This window comes from Lytechinus variegatus, chromosome 3 (assembly GCF_018143015.1).
Source record: "Lytechinus variegatus isolate NC3 chromosome 3, Lvar_3.0, whole genome shotgun sequence".
Classification (NCBI taxonomy): Eukaryota; Metazoa; Echinodermata; class Echinoidea; order Temnopleuroida; family Toxopneustidae; genus Lytechinus; species Lytechinus variegatus.
The window spans coordinates 44,371,197-44,397,008 of record NC_054742.1 but is presented as its reverse complement, the minus strand read 5'-3'; the positions used below and the strand labels follow the sequence as shown (position 1 = coordinate 44,397,008).

The 25,812-nt window shown below is 35.2% G+C and overlaps 1 protein-coding gene across 3 annotated transcripts in view; it reads right to left on the bottom strand.

The window, feature by feature from the left end:
- LOC121411126 (galactosylceramide sulfotransferase-like) overlaps positions 1–24,165 on the bottom strand; it is a 40,966-nt gene extending 16,801 nt beyond the window's left edge. The window contains exon 1 of one of the 3 annotated variants that reach the window (XM_041603656.1): positions 23,958–24,165. The gene's annotated coding sequence lies outside the window, so the exon portion shown is untranslated. Of the gene's footprint in view, positions 1–9,106; positions 9,636–23,728; positions 23,912–23,957 lie in introns of those variants that run through there. The other 2 variants (XM_041603654.1, XM_041603655.1) reach the window with 2 other exon arrangements.
- Between the last annotated feature and the right edge of the window lie 1,647 nt (positions 24,166–25,812).

Genomic DNA, 25,812 nt, shown 5'->3' with positions numbered 1-25,812 from the left:
CAATATTTTCATTGGTGGGGCGATCGCCCCCCCCCTGCCCCCCCCCCCCCGGATCGACGCCTCTGCTCACGCCTTAAACAGAACTGACTGGTCCAAATCAACTACTGTGAGATCTTTGACGTGATGATAAATCCTGGATCTGCAGGCCTAATCCAGGTCAAAACACCTGGAAACAGAACAGACTGGTCCAAATGAAGTTCTGCAGGATTGAGTCGTGATAGCTGCAGGGTCCAGGCCAACATTCCTCAAGATGTAACTGACAGGTCAAAATAAACCGGTCAAGATTATTTACGTCATGATAGATCCCAGAGCTGCAGGATTGATCCAGGTCAAAACACTTGGAATCGGAACTAACAGGTCCAAATTAACTAATGCAGAAGTTACGATAGATCATTGTAGCTGCAGGATCCAGGCCAACACGCCTGGAAGCGGAACTCAATTATCCAAATCAACTCTAAAAGATCTTTCGCTTCTGTTTTGTTTTCATTATACAATTATATGCCCATTACCTATTCATAAATTTTCTTTACTTAAATATGATTTATAAATTGAATTAATCTAATTCTATACTATGTTATCAAGGGTGGTTATCCAGACAATTCCTTTTGGTTTTTTATGACTACCCTATTCCAATAATGATGTGTTCTTTCTATATTGTATCTCATATTTCAATACTATATTTTGAATTTTTCACTGCTCAAGTTTTTTTACGCAATTATATGATATGTGTAAGTTTTATTGGAATTGAATAAATGAATTGAATCGATTTGAATGATAGATCCCGGAGCTGCGCAGGATTGATCCAAGTCAAAACACCTGGAGACGGAACTGACAAGTCAAAATCAACTCCTGCACGTAGAATTATAGGTCTGGGAACAGCATGGAGAACTAATATGATCTTCATTGCAGGCTACGGAAGAAGGGTAAAACCAAGGCCTTTCAAGCGACTGACTATAGATTTTTCATTCTCTATGATACAAATGTCGATCAATTCTCCCTTTACTGTCAATCGCTCATACAAGTAATTATGAGTTCTATTATCATTCAATGATTAGTATGTAAGTATATAGTAATAAGCATGAACACGTAACCCTTTACTATGAAAGACACCAGGGGCGGAAATCTCTCCCAAAAGGTAGGGGGGACAAGGGACTGTGAATTTTTACAGCAAAAAAAATAAAAATAGTAATAAAATTTATCACCCCAAATTTAAGGTCATTTCGACGAAAATATATTTGACAAGTAAAAAAAAAAAGGTCATCTCGTCCAAAAACGCACGTTTTATTCCCATTTTGAGTGATATATTTCATAGCATCACCAAAGACCCAAAATAGTAGGGGGACATTTGATATTGTGTCCCCCCTACTATTTTGGATAGGGGGGACACTTATATATTATAGAGGAAATAATAGGCTTTTTTCTCTTTCAGCTACATATAAAAATTGCTGGAACTTCAAAGCCTACCCACATTTTGGGGCTGTCGAAGTCACCCCACCTTTTTTTGCCGATTTATTGGAAAATTCACCATTTTGGAGCCCCAATTGAGGCAAAAGGCGTTTCTGCTATATAGCAAAGTCACTTTTACTTTTCTAAAACCACTTGGAGAGGAAGTGCTGGGAAATCGTAGCCTACCCCCCCCCCCCCTCTTTCTTCTCCAAGTTGTTTGAATACATTGAAAGTGGCTTTACTATATAACAAACACGCACTTTGCCTCAATTGGTACTCAAATATGGCGAATTTTCCAATAAATAAGCAAAACTGGTAAAAAGGGGTAGGGTGACACCGGCAGCCCCCAAAGGTGGATAGGCTTTAATGATGTGCCAGCACTTCTTTAGAAGTAGTTGATAGGAAAAAAGCTTACTCTTTCCTCTTCAAGTTGTTTAAAGAAACGCCTTTTTGCCTCAGTTTGGACACCAACATGGCGAATTTTCCAATTAATAGGCAAAAGGGGATGGGATGACTTTGGTAGCCCCCAGAGATGGGTAGGCTTCGATGTGCCAGCACTTCTTTAGATGTATAGCTGATAGAAAAAGCCTACTCTCTACAAGTGGTTTCAAGAAAATAAATGTGGTTTTACTATACAGTATGCCATTTTGCCACATTGGGGATGAAAAAAAGCACGGACAGGGGCGGGTATATTCGACAGGCTCCTCCTGCACTATGCCAGAACGTTATTGCATGTAACTCGCACAGCATGCACAGCAATGCTAACCGTTCAAACGTCTTTATTTACTTTATATGATTGAAATGCTAGCAACATTCTTTAAGAAAGAGAACCTTGTCCTGTTTGTTATTCCTTAATCATTTTCTTTGATTAGGCCGGTATTATTATAAAGAACATTTTGAGACATGCGATTTTCCTTTTTTAAAGTTCGAATACCGTTCGTCAAGTGAGTTTTGGTAATTTACTAAGTTATATGAGATGACGGAAGAAAAGAGACTTAAGCTTTATAATCACTTCTCAACCGTGATGAAATAAATATTTCATACAACTGGTAACATATTGTTCAAACATTTATGTATTTATCACAACATCTTTATACGAGATAACACGGCACTGTTGACATTAAAAACATCAACAGCATATTCGGAAATGTACAACATATCTGATAAAAAAGAGTGCACCGGGGTGATAAATATCGTATTACAAAATATTAAAATATAGTTCGTCATGGAGAGCGGAGAGAGTATTAATATATTATATATACAGTGCGTCCCACAAAAAACGAAACCGAGATTTATCATAACTTAATCACAAATACAATAGACAAATGACCTACCATTTTAAAGCTTAGAATCTCCTCTTTCATCTGAAATTACTTAGATTATTTCTCATTCAGGCCTGAATGAGCAAAAACAATTTGAAAAGGGGATTCCAAAAAGTCACTTGGCGGGCCGTATCAGGGTTTTAAAAAGAAAACCGCATTTTAAAAAAGTTCAATATCTGCTCTTTAATTTGATACCTCAATTACAGAAAATGGTCAAGGAATAACAAAGTTCTGGTTATTGAAATAAGGCTTGAAATTCAGTAAATTCATAAAATGAAGAGGTTTTACAGGCAGGCGTTCAAACTCACTCGACGCTCCGTTTTGTTGACGATCAGCCATGCATTAAACCTTTTGTTACCGTTCGATAGCTTCTGTGGGAAACTGGTGAAAACACTTTTATTTAATGAAATTATGGAAATACAAGCATTGTTTCGAGGGATAACTTTTTTATTTCTTGACCATTTTTTGTGACTAAGGTATCAAATAAAAGAGCAGATATTGAACTTTTAGCCATGTGACTTTTTTTTAATTTAGATACCCCCCGCCAAATGGGTTTTTGGAATCCTTTCTTTGATTTTTTTTTGGTCATTCATGCGTGAATGAGGAATAATCTAAATAGTATCAGATGGAAGAGGAGATTCTAAGCTTTACGTTGGTAGGTCATTTGTCTATTTTATTTATGAATAAGTTATGATAAATCATCACTAAATCTCGGTTTCGTTTTTTCTGGGACGCACTGTGTATATATATGAATATTTAAGTGTGAGTTTGACAAAAGAGAGAGGCTGCAAGACTTAGCAATATTGTCCAACTCCTTTATTATGCAAAGCTTTCGACCGTGTAACCGGTTTTTCTCAGGGCTTGGAAGGAGGATAGGAAGGGTTTGGTAGGTATGTGTTGTGTGATAAGTCTGGTGCGGCGAATGCATTTATTGAGGTCATGGAAAAAACATAAAAATCGTCTGAAGACTGGAATATCCAGTGTACGTAAATACAACAATACAATCATGTTGATGATGAATACGAACAATATACAAATATAAAACATCGAGAAAAAAATCAAAATATAAAAAAATGTACCAAGAAAAATCTAAGAATCAAATAATTCACAAAAAGTAATATGTTGATCAATTAATCATGTACAAACGTCTATAAGTGTAGTTATTGAGGTCAAGAAAAAACAACAGAGAAACAGTCTGAAGACTGAAAAATCCAGTGTACATAAAAAAATTGCTGAACTTCGAGAGCTTTCCGAAGTACCGCTCAAGCATTTTCCCTGTCCCAAGCCAACATGTAAATCCTTATTTCATTTTGAATAGTTTTTTTTCTTTTAATTCAAACATGTATTAACATTTTATACATTTATTCTTTTGATAAGCATTTATATGTCGAAAAATTCTTTTTTCTGTACTTAATTATGGACTAGCTGATCTGCCATCAACTTGATGCCCGTCAAGGCGCACGGATGCGGGCTCGACAGACAATTCTTGTTCTGACTACACAAAGGTTTTCTGATGTGTAATGAAAAATATGTTCATATCTTTGTGATAATTGTACCATATCACACAAAATTTCGTTCACTTGTAATCAATTGTAGTTTACGTGTATAAAAATATAAAGTTGCAATTTAAATATTATACCTATCAAGAATGCCATTAACATTTTTTGTGGGAAACGCTGTATAGTCTGGTTTTCTCTCCCCTTTCATTTTTTTTATTGATCGATTGATTTTATTCTATTTCTGCATTCAGGATAAATATGCACTATAACATCTACAAAGGTGATACATTTAAGTTTTACAAAATATTAAAACAATAGTTCGGGCATTAAGTTCGGGCATTTTTCTTTTAATTCAAACATGCATTTACATTGTATACATTTATTCTTTTGATAAGAATTTATATGTTGAAAAATTCTTTTTTCTGTACTTAATTATGGACTAGCTGATCTGCCATCAACTTGATGCCCGTCAAGGCGCACGTATGTCTGCAGTCTGTATACGTTCAGCCATGTGGATGCGGGCTCGACAGACAATTCTTGTCCTGACTACACAAAGGTTTCCTGATGTGTAATGAAAAATATGTTTATATCTTTGTGATAATTGTACCATATCACACAAAATTTCGTTCACTTGTAATCAATTGTAGTTTACGTGTATGAAAATATAAAGTTGCAATTTAAATATTATACCTATCAAGAATGCCATTAACATTTTTTGTGGGATACGCTGTATAGTCTGGTTTTCTCTCCCCTTTCAGTTTTTTTTTATTGATCGATTGATTTTATCCTACTTCTGCATTCAGGATAAATATGCAATATAACATCTACTAAGGTGATACATTCAAGTTTTACAAAACATTAAAACAATAGTCATAATAAAGCAATGAAAAATAAATATCAACAAGAAGCATTATTCAGTTAAAAGAAAATGTCAGTTTAAACGAATGCAGGAGACCACCATCGTGAGCGGTTAAGCTTGAAAATGATGGCAGCTTCATAAAATGGTTCCTAAATGTTTTTCTTTATCATGTTTATTGAACAAGTGGGTGCAGTGCAGGTGCAGTACTGCTTGATGAGGGGGATGCATATGATTCGATGGTTTTTCTTTTGATAGTAGCTTTCAATGAGTATATTGTTGAATATGACTTAATATTGTCTGGAAAGTTGATCCACATATCAGGACCATAATGTCGAATTGATTTGTAAGTTACCGGTAATTAATACCTTGGGGTTGGTGAGATGGAGGTTCAGGTAGGGTAGGAATGAACAGACCTGTTAAACGTAAACATATTATTAAAGGACGGAGGAAGTTAATTGTTAAAATATTTGAACATTATAGCTACTTGAATCGTATTTATATATATCAAAGATTTTTAAGGTTTTTAGTTTATGAAACAGTGGGTCAGTGAGCCAAGTAATGTGACCCTGTACACATATGAATTGCTCTTTTATGTTAGAATTGAGTTTAGAATTGAGTTTAAAAGAACCATAATTTGCCCAGACGACATTACAATATGTTATACAGTGCGTATCAAAAAAAAGTTTACACTTTGAAAAAGCCCTGGGAATTAAAAAATATACAGCATGTGGGTAATTTTTTCACATATGATCTTGGGTTTGGGTCTCATCTATCCAATGAAATAAAAAGTTTGGACAGAATGTTACACTTGAGTGAGCACTGTCGAGTTTTGTAAAGCTCGCAGAAATCTGTTTGCGCAGAAATGCTTGTTTTCAGGCTGTGTCAAGGGGAAAGGGCGAAATCAAACTTATCGTGCACAACATTTCTCATACTATTCCTTTGCTCTTTTAGTCAATTGAAATAAAACGGATACATGCAAGCATTTAGTAATAATTTTGCCACCCAAATTGAAATTTCAACACTTAGTAAGCACAAACTTTACCCTTTTTGTCCCAGCTGGATCTGAGGACATAACTGAATCTGAAAAAAGTTTATATCAGACATCTCCAGCATTTTTCACTAAAGTTTTATCATTTAAAGTAGGTTTACATTTCATTTTTCATTTGATAGTTGTATCTCCACACTTTTCCGAAGCTTGGCAATGATTAAGAAAATGGAAATCGAGCCTAAGCCATTTCATGTAAATCACAGCTCAAATATCATCACGATGGCCTCAGTGTGTGGGGAAGTGGGGTGGGGCGCGATCCACTCTTCGAAGTGTTTTGCGCAAGGAAACATGTTTAAAAAAAAAAATATATATTGAAATCAATGTTACGAGCTAAATTCCACTTTTTCTTCATGATTAAGGTCTACCTTTATTCGTATAACTATTTCAAAGTTCTGCGCAAATCATTTTTCACTAACTTTTCAAAAGTGAGTGGTGCTCACTCAAGCGGAAATATTTTTCGACAGTTATGTCGTCATTTGCCTAAATAGATCTGTACCAATGTTAAAATGTGGAAAAATCTTCAGAATATTACAAATATATAATTTTACAGGATTTTTTCTAAGTGTAAACTTTTTTTTGATACGTACTGTATAAGGGAGGACTAAGGAATTGTAAACAAGAATAAAGTTTTGTCAGGATATTAGAGTGAATTTTAACTTGGAAATTACCCCAATACCTTGGGAAATGGGCATCGTAACATGGTGTATTATGTAGATTCCAAGTCAAAGATTCATCCATCATAACACCTAAAAAATAAGATTGGTTTTTCTGTTCTTGGGGGGTGCCGTCAATAAAAATGTAAATCGGTGTGTTAATGTTATGGGAATGGTGTATGAAATACATAGAATGTGTCTTCTTTGTATCAAGGGAGAGCTTATTGGCTTTGAACCAGTTTGATATTTTATCAATTTCACAATTTACGATATTGTTTAGTGAATTAAGGTCTCTTTGATGAGAATAAAACAACAAAAAAATAGAGGAAGATTTAATAATGTCGTTAATGTAGAGTAAAAATAAAAGTGGGCTTAAAATGGAATCTTAAGGGACACCACACCGAAGTAAAAGAGAATCGAACCAATTTTGTTAGTTTATTACGATATATTCTATATGTTTTTTAAAGAATCATCAGTTGGATTGCGTAAGATTTATATAGACGTTTATGTGTCTGTATTGACTTGAGTAAACCTTACGTTATCCAATGATTTTCGGGTTTATTACGTTGTTTTTTTTTTCATTTCCCTATAGAGATATTCTTTTCATAATAATGTTTTAATGTATTATTAAAGTTATTGCATGCAATATTGGGATTCACTTCATTATAAACATCATCCTATTCTTCCCAAACTAGGTCTTGCTTCAGTAATTCTATATTTTGTTAGACTTTTTTGCGATAATTATATTCTTTAATTGATTAAAGGCAAACGAGTTTACATTCACAAGTTAAAAAATGGGCAGGTGGTTTGAAACATCAGAACATAAAATCCCTCCTATGGCTTGTTATTATGAACATATGTTATCAATCTGAGTTGATGAATTCAAGTTAATCGTTGTGGGTTTAGTAATTGAAAGCCAAACAAGTATATCGATTTTACGAAATTGGATGAATTATTATTGTCAGATGAGGGCAAGAAGTTAATATTAAAATCGCCGAGCATAAAAAGATGTTTGTTTTCATTCCCTACTTTGAGGCCTCCACCAGTTATTTAATGCTCCAAGCTTAAGATGACGGTCTCCAACATTTCAATTTACGATGTTATATGTATTTTAAGGAGGTTTATAAACATATTTCAACATATTTTTAAGAGAAATTTACCAAGTATAATTTATAATTCATATTTGACTGAGAACATTAGTATGTAAATCATGTTATCATTATTGTTATTATGTTTGTCTCTTTCTGAAATGCCGAGAGATGATTACGCTTGTTAATAGTTTGTTATTGAAATGTAGAAATGAAATAAAATAAAATATAATATAATAAAACATATATTAAAAATGATAATTATAATAATAACAATATTAAATGCTTATATACATTATGTACATTTGACCTAGTCTCAAACATTACAAAGTAGCCGTTGCAATCATTTTATTCAAAACATACAGATGGGTTTCACGGAAAAAATACAGACCTGTACAGAAATCCCGTGTACCAACAGCGAACATTTGTTGTTGTTGTTGTACCTGTAGTGTTTATTTAATGAATCTTGATGTCTCTTTGCCAAATCGTGTCATAATGGGGTGCAAAATTTGCAATTTTGGCAGCCATCTTGGAATTTTCATGAAAATAAATCATTTTTATATTTGTCCCCAGATCAAGGAAAAATCTTAAGTGAATAATATGCTTTGACTATAATTTTGATAGTACAAATTGATTGCAATCGGTTTCTGGACTGTCCGGGTATTATATTTTTTTATTAAATGGGAATTGATTCCAAAATTTTCATGCTTTTGGTCAAAAATGTGCACGTGCGTTATCATCTATCTGTTTTAACATAAAAAATAGCAACTTATGCAAAATATCAGCATTCGACACGAAATAAGATATATTAACGAGAAAATTGATATACTTCATGTCTTAATTTGCTTAGATAACGGGCAAATACTTCTGAATTTATAATCGATATTGCAATAAAATGAGGTCAAAAACCATGCCATATGGATATGCATGAAGTAGTAGAGCGAGCACAGACGGAATTTTAAAGATACTTAATCGTTTAATTATATATTAAGAGCTCTTTTGTATTTATTCATTTTTTTACTAGATCAATGACGAGATATTTAAAACATACGCAAATGACACGAATAAGGTAAAATGCTGAGTTGTGCAAGATTTAAACGACGCTATAACACATAGGTTATTGAAATAATAAAAAATTATTGACTTATGTTTTTGTTATTTCAGTATTTCAGTAAAAAATGTAATACTCACTTTTAGATGGTGTTTGACAGTGTCAAATTAAAAGAAGTGTACCGGCAGCTTTTGGTTTGTCACAACTTTAAAGATGACTGAAATCGTAATGATGCTTGGTCATAGTAATGTATCTCCATGTGCTTTGCGCATGCGCAAATTATTCGTGGTCAGGATGATTTTCATCATCGATATAAAAAAAACAGAGGTCGTTTTATGCTGCTGCACACATGACCTTGAAGCTACAAGAAAAGTACTCCGTGACACAGTTAATAGCCATTACTAGAGAAAGAAAGCAACAAACAAGCCGTGAGAAGCTCCCCCCCCCCCTTAATAGCGGAGCACGTAGAGGGTCACTTCCATGGAAATACAGCCCGAATTCGAGTATACAATATATATTGAAACAACACGCACACGCAAGAGAAAAGAAGCGTGGAAATTAGTGCGCGCTTGACCTTTTTGAGTTAACTTTATTTGTTTCCGGTAGCATCAAAAGAGCGCGTTGATGCTCGTGTCTGTTTATATATATATATATAGGGCTTCATCAGGAGAATAATTTTCCTGATGAAGTCCTATGGGCAAAAAATTGATCAAAATTTTCACTTTTTGGTTGTTTTATTCACCTTGTATTTTGCTTGATACTACTAGTACCACAACCGACGCAAGACCTTCATTCATTTATATATATTATTATGTATGTATATCATCGATGATTTTTCATGTGCTATTCTCCGCCTCAAGAATCTCCGGTTCGATTTGCTGATATTGTCGCAGATGGCGTTATCTATCAATTGCTTCCCAACTTGATTTGCAACCTCCTAATTATTCATCCATATCGTTTCCAAGTAACTCTAGTTTTTCACTGGTCGATGACCCTGTATCCTCAACAGCCTTAGATGTGAAAAAATGTCTCTCATGGTTTTATTTATTCTTCTCAGTACGGGGGGAGGGAGTTCAGGATTCTTTTTATAGGGAGGGGCCCCAAATGGGGGGCACGTACATTGACGAGTAGATACAATGCGCGACACCCCCCCCCAAAAAAAAAAAAAAAAAAACACGTAAAAGGATGTCTTTTTCACGATGGGGCACGTTACGTACGTAACGTAATAAGGGTGTCAAAAACATTAAAATGATGAAAAAAGGGAAGATCTAGATCTATTTTTTTCGCTAGGAAATTTGAGAGGGTAAAAAGACTAAAATGTTATATAAAGAATGTACTTTTCCCCCACAGTCAACACTACGTGTTTAGAGTCCGATTTGCGTGAGGTGTGGGAGGTGCATATGCATGGGGCCGTACGGTACAGCTAAAACCAATGATGTAGGTACAGGTAAAACCGACGCACAGTAGGCCAGAATGAGTTGAAAGTGCGCCAAAATTATATTCCAGGTTATATTTTTACTTTAACATGTTGATTAAGGGTTATTTTGGGCGTGGAATCGACTGAACATAATCTAAAGCCGATATGACGTCACTTTGATACCAAATTTTGATTGGCTTCTTAAAACCTATTTTTGAAAAGACAAATTACGCTAAACAATGTGCAGTATATAAACTTTGTGTTATGTGTTTTGACCAGAGTGAATCTTGGTTTATGCTTCTCACATGCCTAAAAAGTGTGTATGAGATCCTGAAAATGATTTTATGGCATAAAAATAATAATGAGATCAAACAAATACTTACAAATCTGAAAAATATTAACCGTGCTTTATCAAGTGGTGTGGACTTGGGTAAAACGCAGAGTATCTAACACCACGAATGTTTAACTATGAGGAGGGTTTTGGGCTGAAATTATTCTACAAGTAACTTTTATCTCCGGAAGAGGGGCGGGTAGACCTTATATGCGTTATCAACCTTTATTTTGTTTGCATTATGCCTAGAATTCATGTCATTTTCATGGAATGGAAGGGGAATCGTCCTCGCCATGCAAAAATGAACGGCAATGTCCACCCCACACGGTGCGCTCATTTGTGCGATGACTGCGCGGTATAAATATTACCGTTTTTGAACAGGTTTTGGGGGTGTTGTGTCAAGTAAAATCGGCTCTAACATGAAAACGGGCAAAAAAAGGGCAGCTAAAGTTGGTATCGACTTAAAGCTTAGATATCTGGCAAAATGATGATGATAGAATTTAAACGGAAATCTAAACTTTTTTAATGTAAATGCAAAAAACATGGATTATCCGCCTATTTCCAGGAATAATTATCCTATAAACCTCCTGAAATGTGTCTTTTATCTACTTTGAACCCTTTCACACGAAAAAGGAACACATCAGGATTATGTGGGTGCCATTTAAGATTCCTACATGAAAAACCTCTTGTGAAATGGCCTGTTTTTTCAACTAGGTTGTCATATACGCGGCATTTCGCAAAATGTTACATTTTACGATTTGAGGTTGGAAATAAACAACCTTTATGGAAATTCCCGAATGAAATATTTTGCTGAAGTATATTTCAAAGTGTTGTCTTTCAGCTGGGCATGACAAAAATTTAAAACCTGAAATTGCCCAAAATGACTTTTGGCGCACTTTTGTTTCACCCCGGCCCACTGTGCGACGTCCGTCACGGACGTCCGTGATATTATCTTTTAACATATCGCTGTACTTGTTTAGGGGTTCAATTCAGGGAATAGTTGCCAGGGGTATCGTTTTGTTTCCAATACTTGTTAAGGGTAGAGTTTTACTTGCCAATACTTGTTAAGGGGTGCCTTTTCTGAATATTGAAAATACTTGTTTAAGGCGCTTTTCGAGACCCCATGGTCGCGCATGGTATGCACTCGTCAATGGAAGTGCCCCCCCCCCCCCCCGGTCATAAACATAATGTATTTCCGCACAATGTGCGAGAACATATCTTTCTTTCCTATATTGAGACCTGAAACGAGAAAATTGTAACACATTCTTGTTATAATGTACAGGATACATATCTCACAAAAATAATTTAATTGTGAAGCGCGAATAGAAATGTTTCCTTCCATGTACATTATGTAGAGTTGAACTTCACATTTCGGCGGGGAGACATATAGACTCACACTCTTAGAGTGTCACACTGCCTATACTCGATCTATCCCCATCTACAGCGAGTTAGTGCTAGTGTAAAGAAGCCCTCAGAAACCAGTAAGCGAAAATTAAGAAGATTAAATCCTAAATTATTGTGAAAATTTGAAAAATCTGTTTATCATAGAGTATTAAAAATCAGATGAATCTCTTTAAGCAGAACACGAGTATATAAGTCCGCTCCACTTCAAAAGGAACACGAGTATCTTTGTTTCAATGCAACTTGAAAATAATTGAAATCAACGTGAAAATAAACATATGCAACTTGGAAAATCATCGAAGAAGTTTTAGGTACAAAACACAACTTTATCCAACAAGTTATGCAAACGCATTCAATTCTTTCTTTACGAATATTTGGCCCGAGCTTGCAACAAAATTAATTATCCCAACGCACATTACACATAATTATTACCTCTCAGATCCAAGTCATGAATAATTATTTTTAACCCTAACATGCCCCTCTGAAATAATCAATATTGTCCGTTCCCTTAACAATCTAGATCTTCTGGTTGTTATCGCATCAGTATGTCTCTTATTTAGCAAATAATTCACACTCTTGCTAGCCCTCTGACTGAAATATTTAATAACTTTTTATCTAAAGTGTTTTGCAAGATTTATTCAAAATAGCCAAAGTCAATCCAATCGTTGAAAAGGCAACCATTACGAAATAAGTAATGACTGTCCAATTTCCTTACCTCCAACAATATCTAAAAATCTGGAAAAAATAGTTCACTCAAGACTTTCTAAATTCATCAACAAATGCAATATTCTAAATTCTAATCAATATGGTTTAAGAAAATTATTCAACAGACTTAACACGTAGTATGCATTTTTTTGCAATCTTAGTAAAGCATTTGACACACTGAACCACGACATTTTACTCTCCAAAGTCAACCATTACGGAATACGAGGTCAATCTCTCTAATGCTTTTAAGAATGTTTAAGTAATCGAAGGCAATATATCGATTTTGATATTTGCTACTCTGATTCTCTTTAAGTTCGATTTGGTGTCTCTCAAGTTTCCATTTTAGGTTCACTCTTATTTTTGCTATATGTTAACAACATTATTAGGACCTCTATTCTGTCCTTCGTTTTATTTGCCGATTATACCAATATATTTTACTCCCATAAAGACTTTAATTCATTAAACAATATCGTAAATCGTGAAATCAATAAAGTATGAAACTGGTTTAGAGCCAATAAACTTTCCCGAATTACAAAAAGACACATTTTATGTATTTCACACACCATTCCCAAAACATTAATAAACCGATTTACATTAACATTGATCCCCCCCCCCCCTCCCCCTCTAGAAAAGAAAAATCATTCTAAATTATTAAGTGTAATTACAGTGCGAGTCAGAAAAAATGTTACACTTTTTAAATAAAGTATTTTTCAAGAAAATGTGGGATTCAGTGGGATCACTTGGTAAATTTGTTTCATTGTTGTTGTTATGGTTGAGTGCATAACAGCCATTGTTTGAAAAAAGTGTCATAACCCATTTTCGCCAAGTCAGGTGATTACCTGTATCCGCAGAGACAAAACCTTTCACACAAACAATAAGCGTTAAGTTTTTGCGTATGTTTATTAATCAAGAAAAATAAACAAGAGAACCAGTAAATCAATAAATTATCTTAATAACTGAAAAGTTCCTTTTCATTGTCATTTTGGCCACAACTTGGATAAAGCTTCTCGCCTTCAACATGTTCACTTCAACATGTTCAATCTTCCACATGTTGCTCTGATGATGCGCTGCTGCAAGTCATCAAAATCTGCAGGTGGGGTGCTGTACACTTTTGACTTCAAGCACATTTAATGCTTCTTCTTTATTTGTCGAATGATTTTGATTTAGACACTTCGCAGGGCCATGGCAGCAATGCTCCATCGAGCTCAGAAGTGCATCGAGAGAAATGGACAGCATGTGGAAGATTGAAGGTGTGAATCTTTGTCCAAGTTGTGGCCGAAAAGACAATGAAAAGGAACTTTTAAATGAAGATGATTCATTGATTTACTGGTTCTCTAGTTTATTTTTCTTGATTAATAAACATACGCATAAACTTTACGCTCATTGTTTGTGTGAATGCTTTTGTCTCTGTTTCAGCATGTACATGTAATCACCTGACTTGGCGCAAATGGGTTTTGACACTTTTTCAAACAATGGTTGTTGTGCCCATAACAACCATAACAACAACACTGAAACAAATTTTACCAAGTGACAACGGAATATCTCCTCTATCCACACATGCTAGAATTTCTCTCCGAATCCCACATTTTCTTGAAAAAAATACTTAATTTAAAAAGTGTAACATTTTTTCTGACTCACACTGTATACATGTAGATTAATCTTTGACTTGGAATCAACACATGTACAATGTGCGTCTCAAAAATTATTGGGATAATTTCCAAGTTAAATTAATTCTTCCGTATAAAACTTTATTCTATTTATACAATATTCGTTAGTCCTCCCTCATATAACATAATGTCATTTGGGCAAATTGTGTTTTTTTAGACTCATCTGTCTTTTAAAAAAATCTTTATTACCTGTGTATATGTTATGTTGCATATTCATCATGAATGCAGAAATAAAATAAAATAAAACACTATTTTAATTTACCTCATCTATTTTTTTTTTCGAAAATCTTTTTATCAGTTTGTTTTATTTTACTACGTTTTCTCAAAAATATACGCTTTTGTTTACATCCCATCACAGAATATGCCTTATTTTGTATGAGTTTGAATGCAGAAGGAAATATAGCAAACATGTAGGCATACAAACACAACTCTCATCATGTGATTTCCTAGGGAAGAAGATAGAATAAAGGGTTCCATGACATTTGCTCCGGCGACAATTGCTCCGCTCTAAATTCCACACACCAATTGAATGATTAAATTCAACCTTGGTTTAACACTATACCCTACCCTAACCCTGACATAAAACCATATTGCACCCCTAACCCTACATCTTAGACGAAATGAAGTCCGGAGAAATTGTCGCAGGAACAATTGTCGTGTCACCCAATAAAGATGGCAGTATTTCATCTCAAGCATACGTAAGATCGTATCTCTGTCATAGAGATGTATATTATATTATCAATAATATATATCTCTATGATCTCTGTGCTCAAGCAGAGTTATCTATTGATAACTCTGATCTGAAGCACTGTGCATGTGCTCAAGCACAGTGGCGACATGCGCACTTAAAACAGGATACGCGCGGTCAAAGGTCAGTCATGGAGTTCCCTCTCCGCGCATGCAATGATTTGGCAATTATCGCAATCTGTATTATTCCTGATTAATTGATTTTCAGCAAACTAGCCGTTGTCTGGAAGAAATAATAATCGAGTCTAATTTGTACAGCAATTGTTGAGAATATTATGTAATTTCTCCTCTTTGGTGCAGAGCTTGATCATAGATCCCCTTTAACATTTTGGTTTCTCTGGCATTATCATTTATCAAAGATCAATTCCATTTTTTATTGAAAATTAATGTAAAGAATTATAAAGGTTTGATTTACTCAGTCTATGAATAAGACTGAAAATATAGAAAAAATAGGTAACTAATAAATATGGGAACACGAAAAATTAACAAGGTGATGCTGAAGACATAATGAACTGGAAAACTCGGAGAGGGGCAGGGCAGTTTTCTACTTCTAACACGCAACATTGAAATTTTGTAATCACGACGCCGGTATCGTACGAGGAAAAGAAGCAAAGTAAAAGTGATTACAAAATATATAGAAAAAGCATTTGACGTGATAGTTATTCTATTTTAATTCATGGGGCAGAATTTAATATAGTCCCTTGAAAAATATGGGCTATATTAGGGCCAGGGGGTCAAGCCCAGAGTGGCAACTCCAACCAAGCTACACTATTTTCACTGTCAGTCATTTGGAAATAGGAGCATTGTACTCAGATCGAATTTGATGTCTTAAAGTGATCTCTGATGGGATATTTCCATCTTTATATTAGTAGATTTAAGATTAAGACTAGTAACTTAGAACTAGGGCTAGGGCTAGGCCTAGGCTAGACTAAAGACTGCTTCCACCCATTGGTGGCGCCATCCCTGCAATTAACCGCCTATAGTATAGGGTGGGCTAAGGTTTCCGCCGCCAAAAGCTCCGGCGGCGCAGTTCCTTATCTTTGGCTAGGGTCTTATGAAGGGTAGTCCCATATGCTAATTTTTATGAACTGTTTTTGGTAGAAATTTAATGGATTTTCCCAAAAATAGCATGAAACAACTTGTTAAAAGATCATTCAACCTTGACAGTCATAGTAAAACACTATTTTTAACACGTTGAGGTAATTTATGCAAAACATGATTACACAAAACTTAAAAAATGCAATTTCTCTCTTAACAAACACTTTTTTCGACATTATTTTGGAAGCCGATTTATGCAAAATAACAACAGATGTATCTACAAAAAGGCAACTTTATATGTTAAAATACTCACATTGGCGTCTAGAAAATATATCCATGAGTTGAAAGTGTCGAGGTGTTTAATCACTAAATGTGAGAAAACGTGTAGTTTATTGAAATTTCCAGAGGTATGCACCCAGTAGAAGATCACAAGCGCAGAAAATATGCCAGAGGGAACTAATTGGGGCTCCATGAAATATCTGACCAATCAGAGCACACTTCCGGTTTCGTCATTCTGTTTATTGAACTGGGATGGGAGCGCGAGCGTTCATAGAGAGATGTATACTAATTATTAAGTATATATCTCTATGGGAGCGTTTCATCAATATTTTCATCCGACAAGTTGTCAAGATCTGACATCTTTCCATGATTTTGATTGGCTGAGAGGCACTGTTCCTATGGTAACTGTCGGATAAAATGGGACTTGTCGGAAAAAACGTCCGACAAGTCCTTTCATGAAACATCATTAAGTAGAGTTTGTCCAACACAATTTCAATGGGTTCCCAACATGGTACAATTTCTTTCGAATAAAAAATAAGGCATGCTAACAAAGCTAAAGCAATATGCACCATACTGGTAACCAAAGGAAACCGGTTGGCCGATCTCTCTCAACACGATCAACGGCTCTAAGTATGGAGACGCTGATGACTTGTTCAATAAGTTGAGTCTAGGGAAAGGAGTATATGTAAATAAATTTCAATGCAGTGCACAAACGTTATGAAAAAAGTTATTTTTCGCCACCATATTATGTAATGTACTAGTATTCTAGTAATGGTTATAGAGGAAGAAGTATTACATTAAGGATGCTATATAGTGGTCACCCATTGGCCAGGGTGTCACTGTGTCAATAAAATTAAGAAGAATACTACAAATATAACTAGTAACTCAAACAAAATGGTTCTAGCGTTTAAGTGATTTCATTTTTCAATGTGTGATATCAGTGGCGTAACTGGCGAAGGGCAGGGGGCAGGCTGCCCTCGTGGCGGATTTCACCGGGAAAAAAATAGCAGAACAAGATAAAGGGGGAAAGAAAGAAAGAAAGAAAGAAAGAAAGAAAGGGAAAGGGAGGAAAAGGAGGAAATGGAAAGGTAAAAGTGAAAAAGAGACTATTAAGAAAAGAAAAAAAATAAAAAGGGAAAACGTAACTGAAGCGGGAAAAAGAAGGAAAGAGGAACTTTGTGAGAAAGAACAATTCATCCCGAAATACTAATACATTAGCATGAATAGTAAGAAAGGGAAATAAATTGAAAGAACTGACAAAATGGCAAACAAAAGCGGGAAATGAAGGTAAAATGGAATGAGACAAAAGCTAAATTGGAAAATGAAGAAAGGGGGAAGGAAAACTTAATAACAATAATAATAATAATTATAGGGTATTTATATTGCGCAAATATCCACCTTATTAGGTGCTCAAGGCGCTCCTATATATCACCCGGCTAAGCTAGGCGTTCATAGCGCACACAGCTTTTTAAGGAATTACTTCCTACCGGTACCCATTTGCCTCACCTGGGTTGAGTGCAGCACATTGTGGATCAGTAATAACACGACCGGGCTCAGGCAATCAGGACAAAAAATCCATAGCCAAAAGCTAAACATTTCCCCCTATATGTCCTTATCAAATAAAACTTTACGCTGGCAAAGGTTACCGTAAAAAGCTTCTTAATGTTTACTTTGGCTAAATCTCCAAAGCGGATGCTCTGCCCAAGACCCTGCATGTGTAACCTTCAGAGGGCAATTAAGCTTTAAGTTGAAGCACTGGCGTACGGGGGGGGGGGAGTTCCACAGCCAAGGGAAAAATAACATAACAAAAAATAAAGGAGGTAACGAAATGAAATGATTGGAAAACAATGAAATGTGATATGTTATTTGCTGAATATAATGTAAAAATCAAATTACATTTTCATATCAAAAGGCCATTTTTTCTGGCCCGCTTCGCTCGACTTTTTACCAATTTTCCAACATGTGCTATCTTGTGCCCCCTCAAAATATTTGGCTTAGTAGGCAACTGCGTTTATTTGTGTAAAAGCTATATCACATGATACATAAGTTGCATCTTGATAGCAAGTTTGCATTCATTTTCCAGCACATGGTTTCTCCTATGAAATGAAAACCTATGTTATTTTAGGTTTGTTGTGGAATAGTAATTTCTTTGATGAAATAATTATCCTAATTCCAATTACGGAATCAGACTGTTTTTACATGATTTTTAATTTCCTATTATCATTTAACAACCGTGTCTGAAAATACTTTGACATTTAATGTGATGACCCCCCAAACTTTACTTTCAGCGATACAGGGGCGGTGGAGCGATTTTGAAATGGGGGCACAAAGAAAAAAAAGGGCTCCTTTTCTTTTGAAAAGGGCACTATCTTTAAACAATGAAAAAATTACTTATCTACCCCATTCACTTGACTCATGAAACTTAATACAAATACGGATGGGGGCGGGTAATTATCTAAGCTTAGGCTAAAGCGATGAGAAATCGAAACACATTTACCTTACTCTGCATTTTGTTTTCCTTTTTTTGGTTTCTTTTTTAAATGTTGGTCTATCAAAATTGTACGAGTTAACCCTAAATAGACTGGGCTATTTCGACGCCTAAGAAGACTGGGGGGGCTGATTCAGCCCCCCCTTATGATCTCGGCCGTCGATCGCGCGATCGTGACGAAAATTGGCATACGCGTTACCCATGGCATTATCTACAAAACTATAACATCAAATTCTGCAAAAAAATCTCATGTCTCATTAATTATGCTAATTTATGCGTAAAATCATAGTTTGCTCTAATTAATTAAATAATGCCCCTGAAATGCTAATTTTTGTTTCACATACTCTAGATAGGCATCTTATCAAATTTATTTTTAAAAAATTTCAACATCACATTTATTTTCTTATGTATTCTATTGTTTTCTAAATTTCTTATGTATTTCTTTGTTTTTTTACTTTTTGTTTTTTAATTGTTTTTTCAATGGAAATTGTCAGGGACTTTATTTTTACCATAAAATAGATAAAATCAATTGATTTTAAGCAGTAAAAGGAAAAATAATGATACATTTATGAAATTTGGTTAAAAACACTATTTGCATTGGATTTGTACACAAATTCACGTTTTTGAGTAATTTTGGGTCTGCATGCACTTACGAAATGTAGAGTAATTTCGGAACTGCGTACCCGGGGGTCACAATTTTGGTCTCAAAAGTTGCGCAAGACTTGAAAGTAAAAAGTCAGAGAGCGACGCGGTCAAAAAATTTCGCGCGGCGGACTTCTCGCGAAAAATGTTGAGGGGGGGGCTGAATCAGCCCCCCCAGTCTTTTTAGGGTTAAGACACCATCGGGCCTGGAAACTATCATGATAAATATCAATGTAAGGTGCAAGTAATGATATCATTTCTGAATATGGTAGTTCCCAATTATTTCATGAAGTACTGTTTTTTATGCTTTTGTTCTAAAAAATTGATGATAGAAAACAATGACTAACTACCCAATTCGCCTAAAGAATTTGAAGGAATTCACTTTATATTGGTAAACAGATCTCCTCAATTATATCAGCAGCATTCAACATGCTTACGTTTTCCTCTGCGCAGCGTTTTGCTTCGGATAGCAACAGCCTCGTATTCCTCGATATGTGAAATCCATCAATTTAAAATGTGTTTTTTTCCAGAATCATATAAAATGAAAACTTTTTCGAACGGAAAGGGACGCTAAATAAAGAAACTGGGCGCTCGTCGGGCACGAAAAAGAGTGCTTTGTAAGGAAAAATTATTTGATATGAAGAACAGGCACCTATAAAAAGGCCAAGGGGCACTCATTAACACATAAAACGGGTCATCCGGTGATAGGGGCACAGAACACGCTCGGGGGGGGGGCATTTTTCTTGGGTAAAAAGGGGGAATTATTCGAGAGGGCACTAACAAGAAGACAATGGGGCACTTTCTCATACATAAATGGGTCCTCCTCAGGTGAAGGGGACATAGAACACGATCGTGAGGGGCTTTAATGTATTAAAAAGGGTACCTTAACGAGAAATGGCACTTGATAACACATAAAACGTGTCATTTTCATGTGAAGGGGACACAGTACACGTTTGTGAGGGGGGGGGGGTCCTGCGTAAAAAGGACACCTTTTCAGTGTCTCAAAAAGTAGGGGAACTGTGCCCCCCCCCCCTCGGATTGCCGACCCAGTGATATCTACTGATAAAGCTGTACTCCGAAAACGTATCACTGTTTAAAGGACAAGTCCACCCCAACAAAAATTTTGATTTGAATAAAAAGAGAGAAATTCAACAAGCATAACACTGAAAATTTCATCAAAATCGGATGTAAAATAAGAAAGTTATGACATTTCAAAATTTCGCTTCATTTCACAAAAGCAGTTATATGAACGAGCCAGCTACATCCAAATGAGAGAGTCGATGTCATTCACTTACTATTTCTTTTGTTTTTTATTGTTTGAAATATGAAATATTTTTATTTTCTCGTCATTTTCATGTGAAATGAAGTTTCATTCCTCCCTGAACACGTGGAATTCCATTACTTTAACATTTTGTGCTTCAGGCAAGGAGGTCCTTATCATCAAACTCGTAAAAATTGAAATATTGTATAATTCAAACAATAAAAAACAAAAGAAATAGTGAGTGACATCATCAACTCTCTCATTTGGATGTAACTGGCTCGTTCATATAACTATTTTGTTAAAAATATAAGCAAAACTTTGAAATGTCATAACTTTCTTATTTCACATCCGATTTTGATAAAATTTTCAGCATTGTGCTTGTCTGATTTTTCTATATTGATTCAAATCAACATCATTCTGAGGTGGACTTAACCTTTAACTTGTGCCCACAATTCAATAAAAACATGACAGAGTGCTCTTCAATATTAGAGCAAAATAAACAAACTTAATGTCATTGAAACGTTCAATCTCATTATTCAAGGGCCATCGACAGAAATAAATACCGGTTAGCTTTGGTATTTTCAGAGTGTTAAATAAAGTTGAACTAATTGGTCGTGCACGCCATCAGCGTAATCAGTCGAATTGGGTACCGTGGAAGACATCTTATTGGCTATTATTATTGAAATCGAGAAGAATTTTTTTATCATTTTTTTTCTACATTCTTTCTTTCATCCATTTTTTTAGAGTTTATAAAAGTAAGATCCAATTTCCCATTGGTATCTTTTCGGGAAAGGAGAGGGGTTTTGTCCTCGCATCTCTGTATATCGGATACACAATTGGGTTACAGTTCGCCAATTACTTAAGTATGATTGGCGCTTTGTAGTAATTTGTAGAGATCAATAACTGTTATCGGGTGGGTGTTTCATAAAGCTGTTCGTATAGTTACGCACGACTTTACGCACAACTGGAACATGTTCTTGGGTCATAAATCAATTAGATATGGATACCACATAGCACAAGAAAGGATCACCAGTCGTGCGTAAAGTCATTCGTATCTTACGAACAGCTTTATGAACCACCCACTTGGACTGAAGAAAAATCGATTGGTGGCCGAAATGCCTAAATGGTAGAATATCGCCAAAAGCGGTAAAGTTGGCAAATATGTATTTTTGTCACATTATTTCATATTTGGTGTAAGTGTATATAGGCTAACATACATAATGTACATGAAATAAATAAAGCTTTTTGTGCAATGACCGCGAAAACTCTTCCAGCCTTTGCGTCAAATTACACCACCCGGCTACTAAGATCATAAATTAGAATTTTGATATCTATGATAAAAAAATTATGATAATAAATGGTTCTGACTTCTGATATGAGGGAAGATTGCGGGAACCTATTATCATGAGATCCACTTTGCAGCAATGAAGTGATTATGCTGTGGGTATAGAGACAGCAAAAATGAGGGGCTGAACATATCCGTACACAGATTTTTTTTCCTTGGGAGTGGGCAAGACGCATTAAACTGTTCGAAGAAACTCGAAAACGTGGGAACAAAGTGACTGATATTGTTATATGGGCTTTTTTGTATTTTCTAAAATGAAATTGAAAGATTAGTGCACACTTTTGGTAATTTTTTTGGAAACTTTCAGTAAAATAAAATTGTAGGTTTCACAATTTATGGGGGAAGCAACTGCCCCCCCCCCTCTGTTGCGTTCGGCATGGGCAGTTGGACCCCCCCCCCTAATTTTTTAATAAAGGAAGGAACATGTATACATTAGGCCTAAGCAAGTGTTGTTTTACACACATTTAATTTGTTCTTATCTCGATTCCCCCCCCCCCCGGGCTAGGAACATGGATATAAGGTGGGCACTATACTCGCACATAATATATTTGAATATGGACCCTAACCAGTAATCAGCCTTCGATTTTAGTTTACCATTATACCATTATTATTCGAATTGTGCTCAGAGTAGATTCCCTGTTCAGCACATCAGCATTATACACCAAAATGAATGCTAAACAAATCCTCCTTAGATGGAAAAAACAAGCACTTGTATTAATATTTATGTTACTCAATAAGCTTTTACCGCATTTTATATGTAATAGGATTAGTCTTAAGAAACATTCTACTCACACACTCCGTAACTCAAACAATATAATAAACCTAAAAACACCCAAAACAGACTTTGCACGAAATAGCAGCCTATATCTTGCCATTATTGATTTTAATTCATTGGCAGAACGTATTCGCACTTTACCAAATTTTAAAATCATTTGAATCTGAAATTGAAAAAGTCCTGAAATCTTGATTATCCTTTTTTACCAAACTTTCTTTTTATGTTTGTTACAGTTGCGTCTTTTTTCTGTATTGATTTTATTTTTGTTTTGTTTCATCCCCCCCACTTTGTTTTTGTATATAGATTTTTGTTTTACTTAGTTTACTTTGTTATGATTTGTTATTCTTTGTATTTGTTTGTATATTGCACGGCCTCTCTGAAAACCAGCCATTGGCTGATCGAGGGCTTTTTACCGTGTTTAAATAAAATAAATCAAATCAAAATATGCCTACTAGTATTTTGTCATGTTTCCCCACCCTAAATACCGTGAAAACCTCATAATACGCCCTTTTGTGTACGAGCATGGTGGCTACCTTGCAATAGCAGTGGCCCCGGGGTAATAACGCGGCTACCTTGCAATAGCAGTGGCCCCGGGGTAATAAACCTACGCCCTTTGGGCTACCAACAGTGTACGAATACAAAGAAAATTATATTTGTGGGACTTACCGTGTAATTTCAAATAACGAATCTGCTCAAAGGATAAGGACGGTCCGATAGCGAAAATGCCTAAAGCAACACTGAAAGAAATCCACTTTAATGAATGTTTGAACCTTAAAATTGATAGGCCAGAGGGGACTAAATGATAAAACGTAACAAAGGACTACTCAAACAGCACACGTAATAATTGCTACTCTTAAAAGAACTGGAAGGAGTTACGTAAACATTCATTACTTACCTCATTCGTTAATCATTATCTATGCTGTCTGTAGAACGTGTGTGGAAATGTCCATAATACACTGTTTGGTATATAGAATCAATGCAATTTTACCCATCTTATATGTTTTGGTAATACCGTTCATCCGGGCCTATCATTATACCCCTTCTCCACTGAACGTACTTACGTCACCTTTTTATCGTTTCTCTCTGTCTCTCCCTCTCTTTTTTCCCCTCTCTCTCCCTCCCATTTTCTCTCTATTTCAGTCTCTTTCTATCCTCTCCCCCCTCTCTCTCCTCCTCTACTACTCTCCTCTACCACTGTCACCATCCCTGCCGTGATTCATTTACCTACCCCCCCCCCCCCATACGCCTTTCCTACTCTTCACCAATAGTTCCTCTTCCCCCATCCTCCTTCTTTTGGATCTTTCTTGTTCTTCACCTCCCTCAGTCTCTTTTTTTTTCTCTGGTCACACGGGCCTAACTACAATTGGCATGCCAAAAATATTCATTCCAGCCAACCCATAGCTCAATGTTTTAAATTTGATATTGCTGATTGACAAAAATGAATGAATACGATTGACAATCTTACCCTGATTCTAGGGAGGGTACCTACTGAACTTCCTTTTTCCAAATTGGAAAGATATATCACTACTTTGGAACTATTTTTACTGGCGGAAGAATTAGGGCCATTTTAAGTGATGAATTTGATCCTGTCAGGTGTAGTCTTCATAAATGCCGATTTATTTTTAAAATGAGCCGGTCGAGGTACACTTTTCTGGTCAGATATGGAATGTCAGACATATATCCTGTCCACCGGTAGTAAACATTCATCCCTTTAATTTCCTCCTTATTTTTTATGAATTTTTTGAAAGTGCCACTTTAACACAAGAGTCTATGGGAAGTGAATTAAGCCTGTGACACCCTCTGTGCATCTAGACGCAATAGTGTATGAAGAGCCACCTGTTTTGAACAATGATTTTTAATGCAAATATTTATTTCTGAATTGATATAGATTCCTCAATGTTCTGATTGTTACCACGGTATTATGATTTATTAAAAAAAAATTGTGAAAGAAAAAAGGAGTGGAAAATTGAATGCAAAGAATTTGCATTGGAATCGCATTATTAAGATCGATACTTCAATTCAATTTCAAATAGATATTCATTTTTTTTGTTATTACTCTAAGGACACCTCATTCGAGTCTGACCAGCAACCAAAATCAATTATGAATAATGAGCCTTCAGGTAGAATTATTCACACATTGTCATTATTAACTTGTCTTGTGAATTATGAACATTATTAATGGTTTATTTCATGACTAGCGATTTTACCACTTGTTGTTTGCCTGGATTTCTTGTTCTTTTGAAAATCAACCCAAATGTAATAGATTTAGGGTAAAATACTGACGTATTGGTATGAAAGAAACACAATTTTTAATTCGTATTTATTGTATAAACGTAAGTTCATGCATTATACATACACATACATGTATAGCATACTTGACCTATACTAATTAGGTCAAGTTCACCATGTTTCTAGAATTTGAATTCCTTCACTGGCGTTTTAATTAGTTTATAAATGATATAGAAGCAAAACCACAATCTTGTTTGTTTATGTAGATATAGAAAATAAATGTATATATAATTCATATATAATTTATATTAACTACCACACACTGAAACCATTTACATTGTTATTATTAAAGCATTTGCCGTCCTATGCTTTACTTTTTAAGTAATGAAAATTATCTCTAATATCTCTAATATTGTATATTTCGCCTTTCACGAAATATTTTTATTTGATTTGATTCGATTTTATTTACACATTTCAATACAAACTATATACAAGCATTATATATCAAAATAATGACAATC